Source organism: Octopus sinensis, linkage group LG4 (assembly GCF_006345805.1).
Source record: "Octopus sinensis linkage group LG4, ASM634580v1, whole genome shotgun sequence".
Lineage (NCBI taxonomy): Eukaryota > Metazoa > Mollusca > Cephalopoda > Octopoda > Octopodidae > Octopus > Octopus sinensis.
Genome location: NC_043000.1, coordinates 12,183,612 through 12,191,111, shown reverse-complemented (window position 1 = coordinate 12,191,111; position 7,500 = coordinate 12,183,612).

Sequence of the window (7,500 nt, the reverse complement as noted above, 5' to 3'; positions counted from 1 at the left end):
AAATTTGGTGGACAGAAATTTTGCGGATGCTGAAGATGTGCACGTGTGTGGTGTGTGTGTGTGTGTGTGTGTACATGTGTGTGTGTACGTGTGTGTGAGTGTGTGTGTGCGTGTGTGTGCGTGTGTGTGTGTGTGCGTGTGTGTGTGTGAATCATATATGTAAATATGCACACGCACAAACACACTCACTCGCATGCACATGCACACACTCACAGACACACACATACACACATTCATTCACGCACACACTCATTCACACACACACACACACACACAGATATGTGTGTGTATGAGTGTGTGTGTGTGTGTGTGTGCACGAGTGCGTGTGTGTGTGATCATGTATGTAAATACACACACGCACAAACACACTCACTCGCATGCACATGCACACACACACACACACTTATCCACACACACACTCATTCACACACACACACAGATGTATGTGAGGGGGTATATGTGTGTGCATGAGTGTGTGTGTGTGCACACGCATATGTGCGTGTATTTATGGGGGGGGAGTAATTTAATTTAATGCTAGTCTCATGAGTCCGAGAAAGACAGTTCTGCAATTTCTGGCTGAACGACCTGCACAGATGAGTTGTTTATAGTTATCCGATTTTTGTGTTGTCCATCAATCAGCTCACTCCCTCCGTGAAATCAACATAGCTTGTACAGGTACACAGTGTCCAACATGTCAGGTGTCAAAATGATCACAGAATAATGTGAAATGAAGTGTTTGGCTCAAGAACACAATACACTTCCTGATCTAGGAATCAAACCCATGATGTTACAATCGTGAGTGCAACACCCCAACCACTAGACCAGTGTTTCCCAACCTTTTTCTCCCCAAGGCCCCTACAATTGCTTTCCAGAAAAATTCATGCCCCACTGGTGGTTTGAAAAACAGATTTTATTTTTAATATTCTATTACAGTTAGGTGGTGAGCTGGCAGAAACGTTAGCACACTGGGCGAAATGCGTAGCCGTATTTCGTCTGCCGTTACGTTCCGAGTTCAAATTCCGCCGAGGTCGACTTTGCCTTTCATCCTTCCGGGGTCGATAAATTAAGTACCAGTTATGCACTGGGGTTGATGTAATCGACTTAATCCGTTTGTCTGTCCTTGTTTGTCCCCTCTGTGTTTAGCCCCTTGTGGGCAGTAAAGAAATAGGTATTTCGTCTGTCTTTACATTCTGATTTCAAATTCTGCCGAGGTCGACTTTGCCTTTCATCCTTTCGGGTTCGATAAATTAAGTACCAGTTTCGAACTGGGGTTGATGTAATCGACTTACTCCCTTTGTCTGTCCTTGTTTGTCCCCTCTATGTTTAGCCCTTTGTGGGTAATAAAGAAATAAGAAATGTTTGCATGCCAGGCGAAATGCTTAGCGGTATTTCATCTGTTTTTATGTTCTGAGTTCAAATTCCGGGGTCGATCTAATTGACTGGACCTCTCCCCAAAAATTTCAGGCCTTGTGCCTAGAGTGGAAAAGAATATTCTATCATAGTTATTTGATACAAAAGAATCTACCAGTGACTCTGAGTACCAAAAGAAAGTACATTATTGACTAAGATAAAAAAGTGAATCTCTTTAATGAGGACTTTATGCCTGGCGACTGTGGCAGATTTCCTTGATTTGAGGAGACAATTTCATTAGCTTCAGCTGTAGTATTAGAACAGCGCTATACTGTAGCAAACAGTCTTCAGACGGTTTGCTTGGCTGGAGGGATTGGTTTGGCTAGGTTGAGTATAGGTGTAGTATGTTTGCTGTGAAAAAAAAATGCTTTTCACAATTTCATGTCCCCACTTAAGAAGAAAAAGAAATTTTGGATACCATGCCCCACTACAAATTTTCCAAGCCCCACTAGTGGGTATATGCCCCACATTGGGAATCACTGCACTAGACCATACACCCTCACATGTGTGAGGGTGCATTCTTTTATTCTTTTATTTGTTTCAGTCATTTGACAGCAGCCATGCTGGAGCACTGCCTTTAATCGAGCAAATCGACCCCCGCAGGACTTATTCTTTGTAACCTAGCACTTATTATATCAGTCTCTGTTACCGAACTGCTAACTTATGGGGATGTAAACACACCAGTATCGGTTGTCAAGTGATGTTGGGGGGGGGGATACACACATAAATACATACATATACATACATACATACATATATATATTTATACGATGGGCTTTTTTCAGTTTCTGTCTATCAAATCCATTCACGACGCTTTGGTCGGCCTGAGGCTATAGTAGAAGACACTTGCCCAAGGTTCCACACAGTGGGACTGAACCTGGAACCATGTAGTTGGTAAGCAAGCGACTAACCACACTGCCACTCCTGCGCCTATATATATATACATATGTGTGCAAGTTTATATATGTATGTGTTACTTTCTCCTTACGTTGACATTGTGTGATCATTGTAAAGCAAGTATCACTGTCATGCAAGCATTGTTCTTTGTCTCTAACCTTCTAAGACATTTCTGTCATGGGGAGATATTAACTTATTCAGGAACAGGTGATAGGGGTGACAACAGGAAGGGCATCAGCTCATAGAAAATTCCACCTTTAAATTTCTGTCTGACCCATACAAGCAGGGAAGAGTGGATGTTAAACGATGCTGCTATTGATGATCATCATCATGTTGATACACACACACACACACATACACATATGTATATATATATATGTGGAGGCACAATGGCCCAGTGGTTAGGGCAGCGGACTCATGGTCATAGGATTGCGGTTTCAATTCCTAGACGAGGCGCTATAAGTGTTTATTGAGCGAAAACACCTAAAGCTCTACGAAGTTCCAGCAGGGGGTGGTGGTGATCCCTGCTGTACTCTTTCACCACAACTTTCTCTCACTTTTTCTTCTGTTGGCCTGCTCGCTTAGCCCGTGGGGTGGAATCATTTGATGGCTGAAACCATGCGAAGCACATTGTGAACAGAGATGTGTAGCAACTTCTGATACCCTGGTTGGTCACGGTGATCACGGTGATACATATATATATATATATATATATATATAGATATATATATATATATATATTCTTCTATTCTTTTACTTGTTTCAGTCATTTGACTACAACCACACTGGAACACCACCTTAAAAGGATTTAAAGAAATTAACCTCCAAATCAAAGAAATCAACCCCAAAACTTATTCTTCGTAAACCTAGTACTTATTCTATCATTCTGTCTTTTGCTGAACCACTAAGTTACAGGGAGATAAACATACCAGCATCGGTTGTCAAGCAATGGTGGGGGTAAACACCCCCACACACACATATGTACACATACATATATATATATATTATATATATATATATATATATGGAGATTGACGAATGGCTAATAAGGGCTGTACAGGCTCTATACAGAGAGGCTGTCAGCAAGGTTAGGATTGGCAACGAATATAGTGAAGAATTCCGGGTAGAAGTAGGTGTGCACCAGGGCTCAGCCCTCAGTCCCCTTTTATTCATCATAGTCCTTCAGGCAATAACAGAGGAATTCAAAACAGGATGCCCCTGGGAGCTCCTCTATGCCGATGACCTAGCTCTCATAGCAGAATCACTACCGGAACTAGAAAAGAAATTTCGGGTGTGGAAGCAAGGGTTAGAATCAAAGGGCCTTAGAATAAATGTAGCAAAGACCAAAGTATTAGTAAGCAACAAGAGGTACACAGCACACATCCCCTCGGGTAGGTGGCCCTGCTCAATCTGTAGGAAAGGTACAGGTAGAAACTCCATAAGATGCACCCAATGTAAGCTATGGACACATAAGAGGTGCAGCAACATTAAAGGGAAATTAACAGATAAGATAGCTTTCATGTGCGGCAGATGCACAGGGACAATAGACACAACAGACACTCAGAAAACAGATTCCATCACACTCCAGGGAGAGAAACTAGAAGTAGTTGATAGTTCCACTACCTGGGTGACCAAGTTAGTAGCGGAGGTGGATGCACAGAGAGTATCACCACTAGAATACGAATAGCCTGGGCAAAGTTCAGAAAGCTCCTACCCCTACTGGCAAAAAAAGGTCTCTCCCTCAGAGCGAAAGGTAGATTGTATGATGCATGTGTGTGTGAACTGCCATGCTTCACGGTAATGAAACATGGGCTGTGACTGCAGAGGACATGCGTAGACTTGAAAGAAATGAAGCTAGCATGATCCACTGGATGTGTAGTGTCAGTGTGCACGCAAGACAGAGTGTAAGCATCCTGAGAGAAATGCTGGATATAAGAAGCATCAGATGTGGTGTGCAAGAGCGACGCTTGCGATGGTATGGTCATGTGCTGCGGATGGATGAAGAGAGATGTGTGAAGAAGTGCCACTCCCAAACAGTTGAAGGTATCAGGGGGAGAGGTAGACCCAGGAAGACATGGGACGAGGTAGTCAAGCATGACCTCAGAGCATTAGGCCTCACTGAGGCAATGGCGAAGGACCGAGATCTCTGGAGATATGCTGTGACTGCAAAGACCCGGGCTGCTTTCTGCAGCAATTCCACATACCCCCTACCCATTCAAAGTACCCCGGATCCCCAAAGTACCCCGGATCCCGTTGCCCCCGTGCCGCTGGCACGTTAAAAGCTCGAACCGATTGTGACCGATGCCGGACCCCCCGGCCCCTGTGCAGGTGGCACGTAAAAAGCACCCACTCCACTCATGGAGTGGTTGACGTTAGGAAGGGCATCCAGCCGTAGAAACTCTGCCAGATCAGACTGGAGCCTGGAGCGACCCCTGGCTTCCCAGACCCCGGTCGAACCGTCCAACCCGTGCTAGCGCGGAAAACGGACGTTAAACGATGATGATGATGATGATGATGATATATAAATACAGTGTACATTTAACCCTTTTGTTACTGTATTTATTTTGAGATGCTCTGTGTTTCTTTCAATTATTTTAAATATAACAAAGAATTTAGTAAAATAACTTAGTTATCATTCAGCTAGTGTTAGGAACGTAAATTGTGACTAAGGCTTGGTGGAAGATTTTAATTCAAAACTTATGAAAGCAGGACATTGCACCACAGAACCAGAGCCGATTTTGGCCGGGTTAGTAACAAAAGGGTTAAACACATAAGAGGTAGCAATCATAGGATACCTCTTATGTTTTTAAATGTACACTGTATTTATATGAATAATATATAGTCTATTGACTAATTTTTCTATACGTTAGGCCACTAGTAGTAAAAATTTCTAAAATTTTTCTTATCCTGATATAATTAATTATATATATATATAGTAAAATAAGGATCCCGATAGAATCAGGTACTTGAAAAGATATGCACCAGGTAGGGTTGGATAAATCTGTGGTTGATAAGTATCAAATAGGATATTCCAGTGTGTACACAGAGAAAACCAGCCTTATGAGTATTCAGTGCCTAAAAGCTGGGCCAAAGCATGCGTCATGTTGAATTATACGGTGTTGGTATTCTCTAGGGCAGTGCTGCTAAAATGGTGGTCTGCAGACCGGTGCTGGTCTGCAAGCCATCAGCTGCCGGTATGCGACGAGATTCCAGAAAAGAAAGAAACATCATAAATTGCTTATAAAATGCTCATGTAATATTGTATTATTTGTTTACAAAATAAATATAAGATTTTAAAAATTGTCAACTTTTATTATATTCATTATATATATTGATTCCGGTATAAATTAATATTATGAAGAAATATTACAGGTCCCAGGCACACTGGAAAAAAAAACTGCCGGTATGCCACATCAGATAGTTTGAGAAGCACCGCTCTAGGGTATCCAACAAATCATAAATCAATTTTCAATGATAAAAGGGAAATCCAGACAATTTTTTGAAAAGTGACATTTTGCCTCCCTTGGAGTGACAAGCTGGATTTGCCATTGCTAAAAACCAAGAATCACTTATTGTTGACAGACTGACCAGCTGCAAAGATAGCAACAATTTTTTTCTTCTTTCTCTCCTTCCTTTCCTTCTTTTTCTTTAACACCCTTTCAGATACAAAAACACGAACGCACACACACACACACATGCTCTATCTCACTTTCTCCCCATTCTTCACCCTCTTGTACTATCTTATATCTCTCCCCACCCCTACACACTCAATAATACTATAAATGAGTCAAAATTCCTGCAAAAATTAGTTCAATTTGAAAACTCCACTAAAGTGGATGAAAGCGCTAATATATGATATATGATTTATAAAAACATGTAACATACTAATAAATATCTGTAAATATAGAACCATCCAGATTTCTGAGTACCTCATTTCTTCTAATATAAAATACCTGTACATCATCTCCAAACCTTCTAATATATATATATATACAATTTTAAAATAGAATAAAATCTTTATAAGAATTTATCAAGTAGTTAGTGTGAAAAGCCTCATAAGGGAAAAATTTATAAATTATTCCCTTTAAATATATTTACTTGTAGGTTTATTATGGTAGTTTTGACATTAAGAGTCCCTCCTAGTATGAGGCATTTATGAACAGTAATACCCGACCGCGTGTGTACCGTTGGCAATTTTTTTTCCTCCGTCTTCCCTTCTCTGGATCTTTCCTTTTCCTATGTTTCTGATGAAGAGCTCCGCTCGAAACATTAAACCCTCCTTCTTCCCTTCCTTCCTGAGCGTCCAATAATACTATATTTGTTCCACGTCCTCGCGTTGTTGTGTTTTCTCTTTGTGTTTTCATGTCTGGATTAACTATATATTATATATATATACACACACACATATATATAAATACACATATGTGTGTATGCGTGTGTGTGTGTGTGTGTGTGTATGTGTATACATACATACATCATCATCATCATCATCATCATTTAAGGTCTGCCTTTCATGCTGGTATGAATTACAAGGTTTGACAGGAGCTGGCTAGACAGACGAATGCACCATGTTTCTGTGTCCGTTTTGGCATGGGATTTATGGCTGGATGCCCTTCCTAACACCAGCCACCCAACAGAGTGGATTGAGTGTTTTTTACGTAGCATGAGCATAGGCAAGGTCAGTTTTAGCATGGTATTTTACAGCTGAAGCCTTGTGAGTGGATTTTGTAGACGGAAACTGAAAGAAGCCTGTCGTATATATATATACGTGTGTGTGTGTGTGCGTGTGTGTGTGTGTGTGTGTGTGTGTGTGTGTGTGTGTTTGTGTATCTGTGATTGTCCTTGCCAACATCGCTTGACAACTGTATAGGCGTATATGTGAGGGAGTATATGTATCTTTTGTGTGTGAGTGTTTGGCGTGTGAGTGTGTGTTTTGTTGTGTGTTGTGAATGTGTATATGGGTTTGTTATTTAGGTTTTGGGATGTATGTGTTAATTGTTCTGTGTGCGGGAGGGAGTGGGTTTTGGTGTATATGAGGTTTATAAGTTAGTATAGGTATGTGTATAAGTCGTGAGTCTGTGGTTTACGTGTGTGTATTTGTGGTGAATGTTTAGGTTAGGGGGTTTACTTTATAGGTTTGTTATAGAGTTTAGCAAAGGGATTTTATCGTTATATGTTTTAAGAGTTGTTTTA